Raw genomic sequence first — 21,016 nt, forward strand, 5'->3', positions numbered from 1 at the left:
CCAAGAACTCCATGAGTCCTCAAGATCTAACCATCTTCACACACCATGAAGATAACAAGTGCACCATGCAAATGTTAAAGATGCTTCTGCAGCAACAGGATCTAAGACAAACCTCCAACATCTGCAAAAAGTCAATAAATATATCAATGCCAACAACTCCCACTCAACCATGGTACCAAGTCACCTATGACATCATAAAATCCATCCTCTCCAAACCAAGAAGATATAAACCAAACCAGGAACTAATCTTGTACTGTCACCCCATCACTGTCACAAGCTCCCACTAAACTGTGTATCCAAGCTATCCATGACATCATGATGAAAAAACCATCCTCTAACCATGAGAATCAATTAAGGTGTCCAACCATCAAAGAACTCAAAGTGCACATCATGAGCTCCTCAAAAGAAACCAAATAACCATGATCCTCAAACAAGAAGATATACCACCATAACTGAATCAAAAAATCCAAGCTAATGAACATCAAGGATGTACCTGTATATCCAATCATGTCATGCCAAAATCCATTGCACCATGATCACATCCATGAACCGAGCATCTGTCTCTCAATATGTCCAACCTGCCAGCATAGTCAACCACAATCCTCCACCATGACTATACCTGGTAACAACATCTTATCCCTTCTACATGAAGAAAATAGTAAATCATGTGACTTAGGGCATAGACAACCCAAATCTAAGCCACCAATCTGAATATGCATCAATAATGAAAGATCAATGGGCAAAGACAACCCATAGACCCAACAAGTCATCATGCATATCCAAACCAAACACTGATAACCATATCATCATGAGACCAATCTGAAATATGAACCGAGTATACAATGACATCAAATCTTAAATCTCCAATGCCATAAACTCACAATGTTACCATAGTCAAAATATATCTATAAACTGTTTAGATCAATATATCAATAAATAAATCATGCCAAACCTGCACCAAATCTGAACCAATGTGTAGAGCTCTCCAAGAGCTTTTCGTTGACTACTCGAAGTCCAAAATTTGACTCCGTATGCCCAAGTTATGCCCCAATTCGTGCTCAAAATAAATAACATCTAACTTTAGGGCTCTTAAAACCTAAAAAAATCTCAAAATCACAGAACCAAACCTACACCATCTTGTAGTGCTATGAATTAGCTTTCCAACGCCTATAAGAACTCTGAAATTTGATATTCTGAGAGAAAGTTATGGCCGTTTTACTAAGACAGTCATTTTACCATTTTCAATACGATTTTTCATTTTTTATTTATTTTTTGTGACGAAAATTCCAACGGGATTAAATTTGACGGCCATCATGGGCTAAAACCAAAAAAACTCTTTCATTTCCTCTAAACATGGCCAAACTAGGGCATATTATTTATCAAAATTTATGGAAATGTCGACCCGGATCCAATGGTGAGGTCTGTTTTTACCCAGAGGTCATTTTTGCAAGCTACCCCCAAAACCCTCATTTTAAATGAAACATCCGAAAAATCTTTTTGTCCAAAAAATTTCACATGCCCAAATATTTTAACATCCCATCATAACAGCAAATCCAAAACCCTCAAATCTGCAATAAATCATTCATATATCTTGCCCTTTCTTTTATCCTCTCATGCATTCCCATGGATTCAATCTAGAGTTACAAATAATAAAACCATAGCTCTGATACCACTTGTAAGGAAATTTGGCAACAAAGAATATAACCATTTCCACATAACCCATAATAGATTTGAAATAAACACGAAATTAAAATCCACATGCAAGAGAATAGACAACATACCCACAAAATTGTGACACAAGATATACCCTAGGAAACCCTCATTGAGGGAAAAACCCAACCTCCAAAAGCATCCATCACCATGTATTATTCAGCAAAATAACCATTGCCATACAACCATGGAAGCCTTCATGGCCATAGTCACAACCGAGCAAACTATGTGAACAAGCATGAATCCACACATCCCATGCCATGCTTTCAACCTTCACAAATGCTCCCTTGGCTAACCTGTCAAGCCTTGTCCCGCTCGACTCTTGCCTTTTGTCTTCTCCTTGTCACTCTACAAAAACTACCCTTGTGGTTGCTTATATAGTAGCAAGTCTCACAAAACCACCAAGTGGTAGTACATAAATCATGTGCTAACTAACCCACTGACCCTACCTTTAATATTGGGCATTTAATCCTTTTCCCCAATATTAAATAATTACATGAAATATTATCACAATGTTACAATATAACTCATCAAGAATATTCCATGGGAATCTTTACATGTTGCACGTCCATCTAGGTGCAACATTACATAATAAAAATAAAATAATAAAATATAACAATATTATGCAATGTGTGCAACACCCATTATCTCAACAATAAAGATAAGGAATACCCTAGATGGGGTAGTTTTGAAGAAAATATGAAAAAAATTCGCTATGAATTATATAGAAAAGACATCAAGAAGAAAGTTGACAAAAATATAGAAGCAATTTTGAAGGAATCTGGTATGACCAGATAGGATTTAATTGAAGTTAAATATATTGCCTTGGAAATGAAGGCATGGGGACCAACAAAGATATTAGAAGCTACACCTCTTTTAGTGGCATGACCTATAGAAGGTGTTACAATAGTAGGACCATCTAGTCAGATCCCTACTACTCCTTATGTCATAGTTACACAAGTAGAACCTATTGGGACTCAAATTGAAGCACTAATTTTGAGTACCATTTTATGAACTAAGTCTAATCAAGACCCTATTAAAAGATTTTAACACACATGTACCGGACCATCAATTTCAGGCCTATGATGTGTTTCAAATGATTAATACCTTTCATTTAGTATATACATGTGTCATGTTGGGACTCAAAATTGCATCGTTGATTTGAGTTATTTTCTAAGTTTTTGAATCATTTTGAACCCCTATGAGTGTATATAATGCATGTGTCCCCAAATGTCCTTATGAGGCCTATTAGGTTTTTTATGTTTCTAACACCTTGAATTTAGCATGTCCATGAGTCTTGTATTGATAGATTTCCATTCTAATTCATTCTGTGAAATTTTGTTTTGAGCAATGTTCAGATCTTGTAGACAAGAAGCCTAGTTTGCATTTGAATATCTTGCACCCGATAATGTTTCATGACTCTCTACTTTGGGAGTATTTAGTAACTATATCAAAGAACCTCTATTTCTATTTTCAAGTCTTTTTGACATGTTTTGACTAGGTTTTGAATCTCTCAAAGTTAGTTACTTACTGTTGTCATGTTGATATAAATTGTTCAGAATTTTGTGAGGCCCTATTTGACCAGTTGTAACTTTGACCTAGTTGACCAAAATGAGGCATTTCCTTTTGCATTTCATTCTAGGTTTCAAACACTTGCTATGTTCTAGATTTGAGGCTATGATGAATCTGTTTGACTAGTTATCAAATGTGATTCCAAATGCAATTTGTAAACTTTTACTGGTCTCTTAAAGTGGTGGTTGATCGGTAGCCCTATTTGGGATGTCATAAATCTGAATCCATGATAGGTGAGAGAAAATGGATTCTACCATTTTCTTCTACTTTGAAAATACTTTAAGTGTGCTAGTTTTTGAATCTTGAAAAATTTGTTTGTACACTTTCTTAGGTCCATTCTGTTTGTGAAAATCATAGTTCTACCATTGTTTCTAGTTTTTCAATTTCGAGTACCCCACTTTGACCATTCAAAAAATGTGCCTAGTTATTCATCATGAGCCCAAAACATATATTTATACTCTACTTGTGACAATGAACTAGTGCTCCAATTTTTGTGCTCCCAAGTGTCAATCAGACCTATTTTCAAAGCCAAAACCAAATGAATTTTATGGTTTTCTAATATGTTTTCTTACAGGTAGTTTCACGAAGGCAACTTTAACAATCAATATCTTTTGACCGAGTGATCTTCATGAGGTGAGATTTTTCAAGATGTAGGAATGTGGAACAAAGAATTAGCATATCAATTTTCAAGGCCCAATTATCTATTTCAGTCATTTAAGGCCAGTCAGTGGATAGGTTGGTAGAAAAATCACACTTGGTAGAAAGTGGTAAAATGAGTTTTAAAGTTATATTCAGTGATTGAATCAAAGTCTAATCAGTGCCAAGTGATTAATGGATCAAAATATTTTTAGGTGTTCTAGTGCAAAGGTTTTTTAGTTGAACCCACTTTGGGGCCTGACCTGTTTCAGTGGATTGATTAGGCATTGGTTTTAAAGGGGATGTTGAAATGATTTTATTCATTATGATTTCTTGGTATGCACACTTATGTTTGAAGATCAAATGGGATGTAAGAAATGAACGTACAAAATATTTTCTAATCATGTTGGTATTAGACCTATGTATTTTCATGTAACAAAAATATTAAGGACAACATCCCAAATGGGGAATAGTGTGTTATCAGATAAAAGTCGAGTAAGATTTGAAAATTATTTTAATGTGATAACATGGTATATGCATACCATAGGTCCAAGTTTTGATGAGTATGCAAAATTGCATTTGCAGTCACAAGTGAGCATTTCATTGAAGGACTGTCATCTCTTGAGCCACCTACAATTTTATTCCACAAGCTCATGGGATCTCTCAAGCATATAAAAGAGTATTGACCAAATAAATAATTCCCTTAAGGGAAAAGAGCATGGGAGTAGCAGACCCACTTAAGGTGTGACGTGGAGTGAGCATTTGAGGATTTCGTATGAAATGAAAATGAATATATATAGCTCATCCTAAGGCTTTTCCCTTCATGTTAGATTTATCATATTTATAGATTCATTCAATAAAGTGGGCTTGAGTTAAGGTTGTATATTTGAATTACTCCCCAACTCCAATAGATGACGAGGAGATCTTAAGGATTACCCTCTCTATTAATATCTCACATGGATCTTTTTCAGTTGGCTTTGTCTTGTTTTAATGAAGTAGAAGTTAGTGGGAGATAGCTATGCCAAGGTGTCTAAATACTGTCTAAAAAACTTCTTGAGAAATGCATTTATAACTATCCTTTAGAATTGCAATGGAAGAGGCATTTTGATCATAGCAAGAGCATGCCACTTGTAGTAGAAGTCAGAACCATTTGACTCAAAACTAGAGCCATTGAGACATGATCAAACACATTGGAGGAAGTTGAAACATGGATGAGTTGAAACCTTTTAGTCTTGATTCCTAGAAATAGAGCACCCCATGGTGGTAGCTAGGAACAATGGGCATTGATATCATGCATTGAATAGAAGAATCCAAATGGCAAGTGATCAAGCAACCTTTTCCAACACGATTTGACAAATGTCATCATTACGTGTATTGAGGCATATCTTCTTTTATTTTCCTTCCCATCTTTCAATATTCCATATAGAAAAAGGCAGAGGAGGGAGGACGTTCCATGTTCAAACACAAATGTTATTTTAAGAAAGAACTTGCATGATCTACTTATGTGCCACCTACCCCTACATAGGCAAAGAGGAAATTAAAACGCATGGAGGATGTTGGTGTTTTAAACTACCAAGCAATACAATACTTGATACCAAGATGATGAAGAAAAATTTAGCCTAAGGATTAGCTACTTCCTATGTTCAACTAAGAAGTCCTCAGATCTAGACCCAACTTCAACAAAATCACCAGGATTTTCTACTCTTTAGGTTCTGCAAAACTAAGGCAGGTGCAGCTAGGGATAAAAGGGTCTAAAACTAGATATTATCTTCACACTTTATTTACTTACTGATATTCTTTTACACACACCTATCCCCTATAGTAGATATTTGGTCACAAGTCTTCTAAGATTTATAGATAATTCTGGATAATATTAACTAACCATAAAACATAAATTAAATGCAACCAAGTGTTGATCGACAATTAAATTCTTCATCTATGAAAAGTAAATTTTATTTTGAGGTTTGAAACTATGCTTCATGCAATTTTGTGGCCCCTTCTCATGCAAACTTAATCAAAATGATTAGTGCCTCATCCATTGGGGATTAGAGTCTACCCAACAAATTCTTTGATCTAATCAATTGCATTACAATCAATAGTATCAACAATTTACCCTAAACCTCATTCTTATGCATATCCTTCTTATTGACTAGAAATCCTATAACTTCACTAAAGCATTTCCTTAATTCATTGAATTAAAAGAAAATTAAAAACTAGTATACAACCTATCCTAGTCGCACTAAATTGAATAAGCTTTGCTCACACAACCTCAAGATAACCAGTTAATAACAATGGAGACAAGATTTGGAGAAAACAGATATGGTGGTAAATCTCCTTTATATTAATTTTCTTTGAAAATCACACAACACTGAAGTAAAACTCAGAACACCTTAGGATGAGACAACTTGATAATTCAATGTTAATCTATTCTCGGATTTGTAGAGAAAAATACATCACAATATTAACGTCAAGAATATTGGACCAAATGTAAGCCTAGTAGAAACTAAAAATTAGATAAGAGTTTGGACCACCCTTTTTTCTAGCCTTGGGATCTCATTTATATAGCATGAGATGCAACAAGCTTTAGGCCTTGAGAAGAATTGTCCATAAGAAATAGAGATATTTAGTAAAATGTTACTATCGTAAAAGATAAAATTTGTTGTAACAGAATGTTTACATCATAAAAATTTCTTTTTTGGGACCACTTTTACTGCAACCTTTTATTATTGAGGAGTTCCACTTGATAATTGGCCTTGATGTAGTTGTCATTCCTTAGAGAGTGTGACGATTGGATTTTCTTGTGATGGACAAGGTTTTGATATTTGAAAGCTAAGTCTAACTCATGGTTCTCCATCCAGGTCATCGTGTACTAACAAACTAATAGTTATACTTGATTCTTTTGCTTCCAAGTCACCAGTTTGAACTTTTATACTTGTTACTATAGTTGATTTTTTGTCTTTTTCCTCTTCTAATTTAACTGATGCATCAATATTTGTAGTTCATATTAGTCTACCTCATCTTCATCATTTTCACCAAACACTAACTATTTTGAATATACAAGATCTGCTATCTACTTGTTGAAAAGTGTATCATCTGGCCAATTAAAATTCAAAATATCCTGCTACTTCTTTAGAACATATTCTCCTCTTTGATTTATTTCAACAAAATCCCTTCTTAAGGAAAAAAATAATATTTGAATCTTTAAAAATTCCTTAGTTGTTTTGGCTAGCCATGTATGCCCCCTTTCATTTATCATTTTATTTAACCCAAGGCACAACAAATCACCCAATTCTTGGGTCCACTCGTCTTTATCCTTTAATTTATCTATTTTCTTGAGCACATGAGGGAACAGTTTGAAATATTCATCTAGATATCTAGAAAAATAATTTATGAGTCTTTTTTGTAGAGTGACTCTCTTGTCATCAAAATCAGAGAGGTCACTAGTTATGTCAAATGTTCTCTGTTTGCTCATAAGACAAACTAATAACTAAGAAGCATAAGAGAGTGACATCCCTCTTCCTATTATTCCACTTATTCACAATTGGCTTCAAAGCTACCTCATTATTTTTAAGCTCACTCCATTTATCTATTAACTTGGACAACTATTCATAAAATGTAGGCTAGCCAATTTTGTCTACCAAATACATAATTGTCTTTTTTATTTTTTCCTCATATTAGACATCCAATTCCACATGTAGTGCCCACAATTTTCTTTTCTCCTCTTCAAAATCCTTGGCTATATAAAATTGAGGTCTTTGTGGAGCATATGGTAGCTCTACGAGGGGAGTTGACTTGAAAGGTTCAATTGCAGGATGAGGAGGATAAGTGATCTTGGGTTGGTTGGATTCTCCCACTATTCTTTTCCCAAATAGCTTGTCCATTTGAGCCTCCAATTGATGTATCCTATTTCCTCTTTCTTTATATGCCTTTAGCATCTCTTCAAATCTAGCATTGAGCTCCAAGAATTTATTCTCGTCCTTTGCAACAACAATAACTCCAAAATCCACCATTTATTTAGTCATTTGGGACACCTTTTCACTATCTACCTCCTCTTCCTTATAGACCATGAAGTTTCTTGTATGTTCAACATGTGAGGCTTCTTGTGTCCTAGTTTTATCGTTTTTTCTAAATAGACCATATCACTAGGCCTTGATGATCATTACTATATTTCAATCCCTTATGGCCCTGCAAGACCTCTTCTTCAGTTTTGAACTGAGTATCTTTTGCTTTTCTCAGTGTCAAAAACCATGGCATTTACAATATCTCATTTAGATAATATCAAAATTCCTAAATCCTTTAGTAATTGTCTTCCCCTTTTAGGGGTTATTTGTGCAAACTCCTCCATGAAACTAACTTTAACTTCTTCTTCAATTTTAGAGTCCTTTTTGCTATGTCGTTTTGCTTTGATCATTTTACACTTGGACTCAAAATTGTCAATATTTATTCTCCACAAAAATTGAGCAAATGCTCTTGACTTGACGAAACTCACATCATCAATAAATTTCTTAGATGCATGTGCTATTACAGGATCTATTTCCTTACCTCTATAATCTCCCACATTGAGAGCTAGTGTTGGCATAGGAGGTTCCTCAAGAACTCCTATATTTTTTGTTGTAACTATAATATCCCTCTCCCCTCCCATTTGTCTCAACTTCTCTCTCAAGCATACTTCATCATCTTTCCAGAGTGGGGTTTGGGTAGAGGAGTATTCTTCAACCTTAGAAGATGATCCCTACTCCAATTTTAGTTTCTTAAGTGTAGGTGCAATAGGTGGGCTTTCAGAGCATGGTCTTTTATATTGTAAAATAGGTTGCACACTCTTGGCCACTATATACTCAACTTTCTTCTACAATGTGTACTACCCTAGGTTCAAAATCATCTTATTTGTCAATCTCTTCTCCACCTCAATGGCCTTATTAGGGTGTGATTTGGTTAAAATTTCCTTCTTCTCATTCAAATTTTGCATAAAATCAACAAAATTATCCATCAATATATCTATTTTTGCAACCTAGTACTTCTTATCAGCAAGGGAATCACAATCTGGCTCAAAAGCATTTATAAAATCCATAACCTTGCTATATACTTTCCATTATTCTTTCTTAAATTCTTGCTCTTTTAATGAGAACTTATTCCTAATTATATCTTTTTGAAAGTACACCATGTGTTTATGAGTTTTGGCTTTAGTGCTTTCTTTGAATAAATCATAAAATCCCTTTGGGTCTATAAAGTGAGCATGAGATTGAGCCATTTGATATTTATCTAAAAAATTCTCCAAATTCCCCAATCCCTTTATGATAGAAACAAAATTGTGCACAATATTAACCTGGGGAAAGAAAGTACCTTTGGATTTTCCCAACAACTCTCTTTCTTTCACTGATCCTATCTGCCACAGGAGCTCAACAATTCCTACTTTCAAAGGCACTTGATAGGATAGCACATGTGGTTTTCCAAGAAAATCATAAACTCTAAATACAACATATATTGCATATGGGATGATGTCTCCCCACTTATGACTTACCATCAACCCTTTGGCATGATCTTTTGGTCTAATCAATTCTAGTAGAGGTTGAGGTATCCTAGGGCTATCCCTACTAACAACATTCTAAGCCTAGAGGAAAAGTACCTATTAAATTTGACAAAGCTTGCATCAATTACCTCTCATGTCATATCTGCACTCCACAATTGGACAGGGAGCTTTTCTCCATCTCTTTCCAATTTCAATTTCATTTCTTTAGAGAAAAAGGTAACTCCCTTATACAAACATATGTACATTAACATGGATTACCAACTGAAAGGCTTATCAACTTTAGCTTTCATAATACCCATTAACCCAGTATGAATCTCTTCTATCGAGAGAGTAGAAAAATAAAAAATAGAACTCATACCATACTGAAGGGTTTGAATAATAATGAAAACAATAGAACTAGGGATGTGGTCTTGTTTGACCATGCCAAAGTTCTTGCAAAGAGAAATATATAGCACTTGTGCTCTAGAGTTGAAATAATTTTTCAACATTGGTTCTGGAGTATTTGGTGTAACTAGAGGTAATGATCCTATCCTAAAAAAATGTTCTTGAAGTGGTCCTCCCCTTAAATATACCCTCTGTGTATCATACCTAGCCTAGAGGTCTTTTATATCTATCTTCTCATGAATTGCATGGTTAGGGTTCAATTTGAAAACCTCTCCAATCAATTCTGGTGAAACTCTAAAAAGATTATCACTAACATGATTCTTCACTATCTTGGTTATTGGATCATACTTCTTTGACATTATTGCAAACAAATCATCATCAAAGAAAACTCCTAGGATAATTAATTTGCTAAAGTCAAATTCCCTAACATTATTCAAAGGAGTATCAAGTCTTCTTTCTACAAACCATTTACAAAAAAGCCCTAGACCCCCAACAAATACTTCAACATCTCTCAACTAGTTTTCTTTGTCATAAAAACCCTCACTAACCAATAACCTATGGTTCTTTGGTATGAGTTATTTTCCCCTAGCAAAATCATTCATAGATTATGGATTTTCGCTAAGAAATCATCATGCACAACCCTTTTTAAGTAATCTATTTTGATGAAGGGTGCTCCCCTTGATACCATAAATCATAACAAATACAAAGAAACAATAAAAAATGTGAGAACAAAATATAGACTTCTTATTTATACCACAAATGCAGAATTATATAATTCACAAGTACAATATGCTAACCCACATGGGTGCCTTCATTACAATAATCTTCAAGAAAAGTTGCGAACTATCACCCAAAGTTGTCCTAGATAATGTTTAGGCCTTTCTTAAATAGGCAATTTTAGGATGCTTGGGAAGGTTCTAGATGCTCGAACTTAATACCTAGGACCGAAAGACCGTAACAATACATATAGAGTCAGCTAAATACATCTTTGACAAATTATTTTAGAAATTTTGGTAGCCCAACTTATGAAGGCCATAACTCTTGAACCATTGCTTTGATTGACTATTATAACCACTTTTTGGAAATGCCAACACTTGATCTACGAGCTCAAAACTATGCAAGTCCCCTTCCATTGAGTCTTCAGACCTCATCTGGTGAGCCTAAAGATTTTTTTGCAATTTTTTCCATAGAAAAATCTGCAATTACTTCTCTAATACTTAAGTTGGAACAATGAGATTTTTATGGTAGGCTTATAACTCTAAAGTGAACCTTCATGTAGAAAATGAGAACATTTCAAGCTTGTATGAAAAACTTACTAAAAATAGCAAGCTCCCATAAATAGTAACCACCCTGTCTACTAGTCCTTATTAAAATAGAAAAAACTAAAAAAAAAATATTTTTGGGTGATGCAAGATTGCTCTTACACCCAGGATGCTCCTGCATCAGACACCTTGGGTAATTTGAGAAGTGACCCCATCACATCTTAGGTGTTCAAAGAAAACCCAAGACAGTTAACCTCCCCCTTGCTAACCATGATGAATCCTCTACTGGCCTCCATTTCCATTTGACTAGGTATTCCTCATAAGTTTTGTTCCTTGTACTTTTTCCAATATGACTATCCAGTATTTCCTCAACCTCCTTTGTAGCCAAACTAGCTTTTGGAATACTCCACTGTGCTTCTGCAACTTCATCTCCATTACCTCCTTCATAATACTCTATCAAATCTAAAATATTAAATACTAGTGAAATATTTAGTTCAGTAGGTAAATCCACTTCATAACCATTTCCAGAATCATGCCTTTTCACTATCTTGCATGGTCCAAACTTCTTCATCTTTAGCTTATTAAATGTACCCACTGGAAAATGCTCCTTTCTCAAATGAACCATGACTTCATCTCCAATATGAAATTCCTTATATCTCCTTTTCACATTTGCATTAGCCTTATATTGTGTATTCATCTTTATAATGTGCTTCCTCACCTCCTCGTGGATGTTCTTCAAATGTTCATCAAGTTCTTCTTCTTTAATACTACTTATCTCTCCTTTATCTAACTATTGTAATTTAGAAGCATTTCTCGAACTACTCCCATATACAATCTAGAATGGTGATCTACTAGTACTCCTGTTGAAAAAATTATTATAGGCAAATTATGTTTGTGGTAAAATCATATCCCATCCTTTTGGCTTGTCTCCAACTAAACATATCAACAAATTTCCCAAATTACAATTCACAACTTCTTTCTTTCCATCAGTCTATGGATGTTGTGATAAACTAAACTTTAACTCCTTCAATTTCTTTCACAATGTACATGAGAAATACCCAACAAATTTGGTATCACAATCTAAAACTATACTTTTGGGTAGACCATGCAGTCTCACCACTTCCCTAAAAAATAATTTTCTCACATGAACAACATCACTAGTCTTCTTGCAAGGAATAAAATGTGTCATCTTTTAAAATTTCTCAACCACCACAAAAATAGAATCATGCCCACACTGTTTCCTCAGTAATCCAAGAACAAAATCCATGTTGGCATCCTCCCATGGCTTCTCTGGTATAGGTAATGGCTAATACAACCATGTATTCTACTTTACTCCTTTCACCATCTGACATACTCTATAATTATGTACAAACTTCTTCACATATTGTTGCAATTGTGGTTAGTGATAATTCTCAACAACCAAAGCTATGGTTTTATCTCTACCAAAATGTCTAGCCAATCCTCCATTATGCTTCTCCTTGATAAGATTCTCTATCATTGAACTTCTTGGAATGCACAATTGGCTTCCTTTGAACAACATACTATCCTGGATAATGAAATCCAACCACTTTGTCTTGTCAAGTGTAATAGGTTCGGTACAAGCCTTTCATGCTTCACCAAAATCAAGATCATCTGGATACAAAGTACTAAGTTCTTTGAACCCACCCACCTCTATCTGCATTTTTTATAGAAAAAGTTGTCTTCTACTAAGAGCATCTGCAACTCTTTTAGACTTCCCACTCTTATGTTTCAAAAACAAATGTATAACTCTACAAAAAATTAACCCCACTTCAAATGAATTTTTTTCAATTTTCCTTGACTATTCAAATATTACAAAGTTTGATAATCAATATACAAAACAAACTCCTTAGGAAGAAGATAGTGTCTTCACTTCAATACTTGAACTATAGCATAAAATTCCTGATCATAAACATAATATTTTCTTTTTGCATCATTCAATTTCTCACTAAAATAAGCAATAGCTCTACCTTCTTGGCTCAAAATAGCTCCTATTGTAGTACCACTAGCATCATAGTCTACTTGGAACACCTTGTTAATTTTTGGAAGTGCTAAAATAGGTTTCTCAGTAGCTTTATGTTTCAACAAATTAAAACTCTTATATGCTCCTATAGTCCACTTAAACTCTTTCCTATCCCCTCCCATTGTTTCAATCAAGGGTCCACAAATACCGCTAAAACCTCTTATGAAATTTCTATAAAAACTAGCCAGTCCATGAAAATAACTTACCTCTATCACACTCCTTGGAGTGGGCCATTCAAGGATAGCCTTTACTTTCTCTGGGTCCATTTTCAGACCTTCTACTGAGACTACAAATCCTAGGTACACCAACTCCTTTACAAAGCTACACTTCTTCAGGTTTATCAACAAATTTTCTTCCCTAAACTTATCAAACACCTTGCAAATATTGATCAAATTCTCCTCCAATGTCTTAATAAAGATCAAAATATCATCTAGGTAAACAATGAGAAACATACCCACAAACTCCTTCAGTACCCCATTCATGAGCCTCATGAAAGTGCTCGGTGCATTGGTTAGCCCAAAAGGCATGACTAGCCACTCATATAGTCCTTTTGTCTTGAAGAAAATCTTCCACTTATCACCTTCTCTAATATGAATCTAATGGTACCCACTCTTCAGATCTATCTTTGTGAAATACTTAGCTCCACTCAAATAGTCCATAATATCATCCATCCTTGGCAATGGAAATTTGTACTTGATTGTGTTCTTGTTGATAAAGCAAAAATCTTTGTACATCCTCCATTCTTCATTTTTCTTTAGTGCTAATACGGTCGGTACAACACATAGACTTAGACTCTCTTGAATCAACCCTTCTACAACAACTCATGAACTTGCATATTCAACTCTTTACTTTTTGTTGGTGTCATTCTGTGCACTACCTTGTTTGGAAAACTAGCTCTTGGAACCAAATCCATTCGGTGACTAATCTTCCTCATTGGGGGCAATCCATTAGGTACATTATCTGATACAATATCAGAAAACTCTCTCGACATATCTACAACTTTTGCAAGCACCTCCTCTACTTCTTCTTTACTATCTTTTGGAATTATAGAAAAACACATATGCTCATGCTTCATACCTTTGAGAAACTCTTTTCCATCAAGAAAACATATTTTGACAGCACTACATAACTTTTCTTCTTTATCCTTAAATGAATTTAACTTATGTCTCACTCCATCCTTAGTCAAAGTGTAAGTATTTTCTCGCCCATCATGTATAGCATGCCTATCAAACTGTCATGGCCTACCCAAAAACATATGACATATTTCCATAGGTATGATATCACATATTACCTCATCTTGGTAGCTTCCAATCTTGAATTTCATTGAGCATTGCTCATTGACCATGGCATTGTCGTCATCTTGCACCCAAGCAATACAGTATGGATGCAGGTGTTTCTGTCTCTTCAGCTTCAACTTTGTGACCATCATTTCTAACACCAAATTTTCAATATTTCTACCATCAATGATCACATCACAACACTTATCTTCACATTTGCACCTTGTGTGAAACAAGCTCCTTCTTTGATAGGGTTCATTCTCATCACTCAGTAGGACTCTTTGTTAATTAGGACATCTCCTCTTTCAAAATCTTTAGAATGTGACGATTTGGTATCTTCATCAACATGTACAACTCTGGCCTAGCCTTCTCTTCTTCAATTTGTCCTTCCTTGGCATTGGGAACAATCAAGTGCTCTATGCCCTTCTTCTCCATAGTGAAAACATTTCCCAAAGAAGCCTCCTCTTCTAGATCCTTGTCCTCTACCTCTTCCTCTCTAATCTCTATTATTCTGATCATGGAAATGATTGGAATTATTTCCCCTTTGGTTATGACTTCTACTACTAGCCTCATCCTTTTTCTTCTAATCATCATTATGACCTCCATAAGATCATCTGCTAGATCTTCCACCGCGACCTCTTCCACTATTTTTGCTATCAAACTTCTTGCTTAGTTTCTGCTCAACCCTTAGGGGAAATTGGTATGCCTCCTCAATATTGGTCACTTGAACAAGAGTCATCTCATCTTGAATATTTTGTAGTAACCCATTATGATAATGGGCGACTTTCTCCTTATCAGCTTCTGCATGGCCAATTCTAATGAGAACTAAGTAGAACTCTTCAGTATATTGTTGAACATATTTTTCCTACTTGCTTCAACCCTTGCATTTTCTTCAATAGATTAAGCTTACAATCTACAGGAATGAATTGTTGCTTTAGTTTAGCTATCATTTGTTCCCATCTGAGGATTTTGTCCTTTCCCTTTCTATTTCGCTCCAACTGAACCACCTACCACTAGATCTTTGCATGTCCCTTAAGTTTCACCTTCGCAAACTTGACCCTATCAGGATCCTCAATATCTTCATACTCAAAATACTCCTCAAGTTCATTGATCTAATCAATCAACTCCTCTAGGTTAAGATTTCCTAAAAATATGGGAACTTCAAACTTAGGTCTTTTCCCAATCTTGGAGGTGGCCCTAAAAAGCCTTTCTTTCTCCAGGTTTAGAACTACCTTTGCTTTGGCATCTTTGTCCACTTTTTCCTTATCCTTGCTTTTATCTCTTACAAGAAAATGTATTCCTTTGCGCATTTGTTCTTCCAATGCTTGCATTTTTCTTTGGAGGGATCAAAAACCCTCAGGTGTAACACCTAAAACTCTTCCACCATGCTCTCTTTGTGGAAGAATTTTCATGCTTCTGCTGAAACCCTATTGCAAACTTCCTCATAATCAATGATCTGTCTACATGCTCAGCCCAAACTATGGCATTGGTGCAAACTACCTCACAGTCAGTGATCTGTCTACACACTCAAGAACTGTAGCTCTAATACCACTTGATGAAGGGTGCTCCCCTTAATACCATAAACCATAATAGAAAATAAAGAAACAACAAAAAATGCAAGAACAAAATATGGACTTCTTATTTGCACTGCAAATGTACAATTATATAATTCACAAGTATAATATGCTAGCCCACATGGGCACCTTCATTACAATAATATGCAAGACAAGCTACGAATTGTCACCTAGAGCTATCCTAGACAATGTTTAGGCCTTTCTTAAATAAGCAATTTTAGGTCACCCAAAAAGGTTCTAGATGCTCAAACTTAATACCTAGGGCTGACAGACCCTAACAATACATGTAGAGTCAGCTAAATACATCTTTGACAAATTATTTTAGAAATTTTAGTAGCCCAATTTCTAAAGGCCATAACTCTCGAATCATTGCTCTGATTTGCTATTATTACCACTTTTTGAAAACACTAGCTCTTGATCTACAGGCTCAAAGTTGTGCTAGTGGCCTTCCGTCGAGTTTTTGGACCCACTTGTGCACTCTAAGGCCTCCAACGGTGAGCTTGAATATTTTTTCTGCAAATTTTTCTACTAAAAATTTGCAATAACTTCTCTGATACCTAAGTTGGCGCAATGAAATTTTTATAGTAGGCTTATAACTCTAAAATGAACCTTCATGTAGAAAATGAGAACATTCCAAACTTGTATGATAAACTTACTAAAAATAGCAAGCTCCCATAAATAGTAACCACCTTGTCTACTAGTCCTTATTAAAATAGAAAAGACTAAAAAGAAAATATTTTTGGGTGATGCAAGATTGCTTTTACACCTAGTATGCTCCTGCATCATATTTTCCCTAAAAAATCCATTCGTGGAGGCATGTTTAATAATTATCTTACTGTGGATTACTTCAAAAATAGACTTATCATTATTGATTTAAATTTTAAGTTTTACAATAGATTAACTACAGCAAAAATGTCAAGTGAATATGCAAAAAAAGTAGGCAACAACCTATCAAATTATTTGATATAAGTGGCAAAAGGAAGTCAATGAAGTTATTATCAGTGAGTTAAATCAAAAAACCCTTCGGTTGCTCCCTCCTCCTCCAAAGCACACACAGCAATAAACTCTACGCAAAATATCCATTTCTTCAATAGGAAGAAGTATCAGATACAAATCACCGCAGGCAATGATCTACCTTTGAAACCTAATCTACCAAATAGATATTCGATTGCAACCTCAAATCACTTGGAGGTTCTCAGTGAGCATAATGGACAGGAGAACCCCAAAAACAAATCAAGTGATACAAAATCATTCAAAGGCTCCTCTAGTATCTCCTGCTAGAAAATGAGACAAATCAGTCCACATAAAGAATGGGGGTGGTAGTAAGCAATCAATAGCCTATTTTCAAAATCCACAGCCACAAGCCCTTCAAAGGTTAGACCATATTCTATCTAATAAGTCTTATCTCAGGCCTTAACTCCCCTACCCTATTATTTTTTCTACGATCAGCTTGGATAAACAAATTAGGGTTTTTAATCTTACCAAATATTTAGACAACAAAAAGTATAATTCACCTCTGCAACATACAGGGCTTCATCTCAATAACACTTCGAGCCTCTCTTGTAAAATCCTTCCTAGGAAGAAAGATCCCTCAGTGTTGACATCCCCCAGTAGATTTCCTAGCTCCTATGTTGTCCCCCATCATAGATCCCCTATTGCTAGCCCTATAGGGGTCAATCACATAGTTTCGAGACCCCCTTTTGTTGCTCTTTCCCCCAATCCTATAGATAAGACTATTACCATTAGTATCCAAGCAAGTGAAGAGTGATGTAAAGAGTGTCAAAAAGTGGGTATTTTTACATATTGGAATGGTCCAAAATGTGAACTGCACAACTTCAACAAATGGTTAGAAGATAATTGCAAGAATCAGGTAAGTATTTCTCACCACTCTGATAGATTAATATACATGCATTATAGTGATGAATTTGGTAAAAAGGATTTTCTTAATGTCTTTGATTGCTTTTTTAGAGGTTATACAATGAGATTTTTTGATTGGTTTCCAGACTGCAAGGAAGGGATGCTAGACTTTGTGATCCCAACTTGGTTTTGCATCCAATCACTTTTTCTAGAGCTCCTTCACCTAGATATTATTAAGAAAATAGGGTCATCTTGGGGTGAATTGATAGGATTGGATTCCTCCTTTCAATTCTGTAACAATATCAAGTTACTAATCAAATGTAAAGCTAATAATTAGGAAATTAACAAGGTTAATATTAAAACCAATAGAGAAATGTATAGTTTGGAACTACACATATATGAAGGAAAAATCACAAAGACCATCAAATTAGATAATGATAACAAAATCACATTCAAAACATTGTAACTAAATGCAGATCTCAAAAGTACATTCCCTACGATGAACTTCAGAAACCAAAAAGAGCAATTAAAGGAGTCTATGCATAAGAAGGATTTACTCTAGTCTCACTAGGACATCTCAAAAAATATGGATCAGAGCCAAGAATAGGGGATAGCAAGTTCTAGAAAATTGGCAAGGGTATCTTCACTATCAAATCCTATACATGCAAAAGAAATTGTCAACGAAATGCAAAACAAAGTGTCAGAGGAAAATCAAGAAAAGAAAACAAAGAGTGTCAGCATACTAAAGAAGAAAAATGTTCAACACTAGGACCTACAAAGGAAAATTAAGCACTAGGGAAAGTAAAGGTGTAAATCCTCCATTAAACATGCAAAGGATTGGTGAGGATCAAAGTGCCAAAAATCTCAGCATAGATTGTAGAAACTGCCAAAAAGATATGATTATCACAAAATTGTATAGATCAACAATTATCAGCAAGAAAGCTAAGGACATCTCAGAGGAAGCTAAGAAGAATAAAAAAAGAAGTGCTCCAATCATAGAGGTGAAATCTCCAGAGAAATTGGAGAATCGGCTCACTAAGAAATCAATGGGTTTAGAAGTCAGTAGCATAGAAGATACAAGAAACTCCCTTCTATTTGGTTGGGAACAACCAAAAAAAGGGATGACTATGAAATTATATGAGAATATGGAACTTCCCCAAGACTTTATAATAAAAAATATGAAAGTAGCAGCAACTTCTAATGAAGAACCAATTAGATGGTGCTCTAAATTTTGGCAAACACCATTAGCCAAATCAGACTCAGTAGCTCAAATTGGTAGAAATGATAAGGAGCAGAGCAGTGATCAATCTAAAGTAAATAGATGGTTAACACAAGATTTTTAAGACTTCTTACACAGAGACTAGGTCAGGGAGGTAGAGATAGAAAATTTGCATCTATACAAAGCTGAAGAAGATAATCTAGAAGCCTTAATAGAGGAGCTAATTGAAGTTTTTAGCTTCGAGAACATTAATAAGAGTAGTGAAGCACAAAAGGAGAGTTTGATTCAAAAAGTTCTAAAATTAGGAGGAGACAACTATACCTCTAAAGATCTAAAAAGAAACTTATTAAAAATTGAAGGTGAAGATAAAAATGAAGAATTTTTGCAACCAATTGAAGCACTTCCAGAGATTATACAAGACAAGGATTCTAAGGAAATTGAGCTAAGGAGGTATACACCTATAGAGGACAGAGCCATAAAGGACCATCTAAACTTAGCAGAGCAGTTAATATAAGAAATGGAAAGTGAAGAAAAGGATGGGAAAGAAGGTAATCAATCTAAAATTGCCATAACTACACAAATAATATAGAACAACTGGGCATCTAGATGAATTAGGAAGGACTCAAATCCCCTAACTATGGTAAGGTGAAATCCAAAAGAGGTAGAAAATCCCTCAAGGAACTCAAAGAAGTAGACGGTTAGGCCAGAGAATAGAAAAAATCAATCAACTATTTAATTTAGGGAAGGGGAAGATCCTTCCCAAGGAACTATGAAGATCACTACTTGGAATGCTAGGGTCTTAAATGCCCCTAGCAAGAAAAGGCTACTAAAACAAAATTTAAAACTATTTGAATTTGAAATCATTCTAATACAGGAAACTAAGTTAAATAAGGAAGAAGGAAATAAGTTAGAAAATAAAATAGGGAGCTAGAACACTACCTTACATGAATCTAGAGGGGCTTCTGGAGGTTTAGGTTTCATATGGAACCCCAAGAAAGTCACTTTAGAAATTTTAAACTCCAATAACAATTAGTTAGGTAGTAGAGTTAAAAGTACTAAATCTAACCTTCAATTTATTTTGGTAAATGTATATGGTCCAACCTACAATATAGACAAGATACGCTTATGGGAAGAAATCACCTTATTCATTGATAATCATAAGAATGATATCATCCTTCTAGGAGGAGATTATAATACCATATTAAATATTGATGAGAAAGTAGGAGGTATTCAGCGAGCGTCTGAAGCTTCTAAAGAATTCAAATATTGGTGCAATACCAATAATCTGATTGATATTCTACTCAATAATGGAAATTATACATGGAACAATAGAAGGAAAGACTTTACGTATATTACTAAAAAGTTGCACAGGTTTCTCCTCAAAGAAGATCTAAGTGGAATTAATGCTAATATCCAATGCTCTATCCTATAAATAGCTGGATCTGATCACTTTCCAATTCGATTATTTCTTTCAGAACCATCCAACCTAGCTAGAAACCCTTTCAAGTACAAAAAAAAGTGGTTTTTAGACCCAAACTTCTTGAAACTCATTAAAGACTGGTGGAATTTAGGTAGCTTCAAAGGATCTAAAATGTATATCTTTGTCTCAAAAATGAAAATGCTGAAATAAAATATTCTTAAATGGAACAAAGACCATTTCAACAATATTTTTAAAGAAAAACTAGAAACTGAGGAAAATCTGAAAGAACTAAATACATAAGTAATTAAGAAAGCAATGAAAAATGACAGTTATATGTTGGAAAAAGAACTACTCGCCAAACAAGAAAATATATTGGCTAAGGAGGAGATTTTCTAGAGACAAAAGTCAAGAGAAAATTGGCTTGATGAAGGAGATCGAAATACTAAGTATTTCAATAACTCCACTCTCTTTAATAGAGCTAAAAGAAAAATAGGTAAAATTAAAGATCATATGGATACTACTATTGAGGATCCAGGG

The sequence above is a fragment of the Cupressus sempervirens genome, chromosome 1 (genome assembly GCF_028749045.1).
Source record: "Cupressus sempervirens isolate cs-2001-9-10 chromosome 1, ASM2874904v1, whole genome shotgun sequence".
Classification (NCBI taxonomy): domain Eukaryota; kingdom Viridiplantae; phylum Streptophyta; class Pinopsida; order Cupressales; family Cupressaceae; genus Cupressus; species Cupressus sempervirens.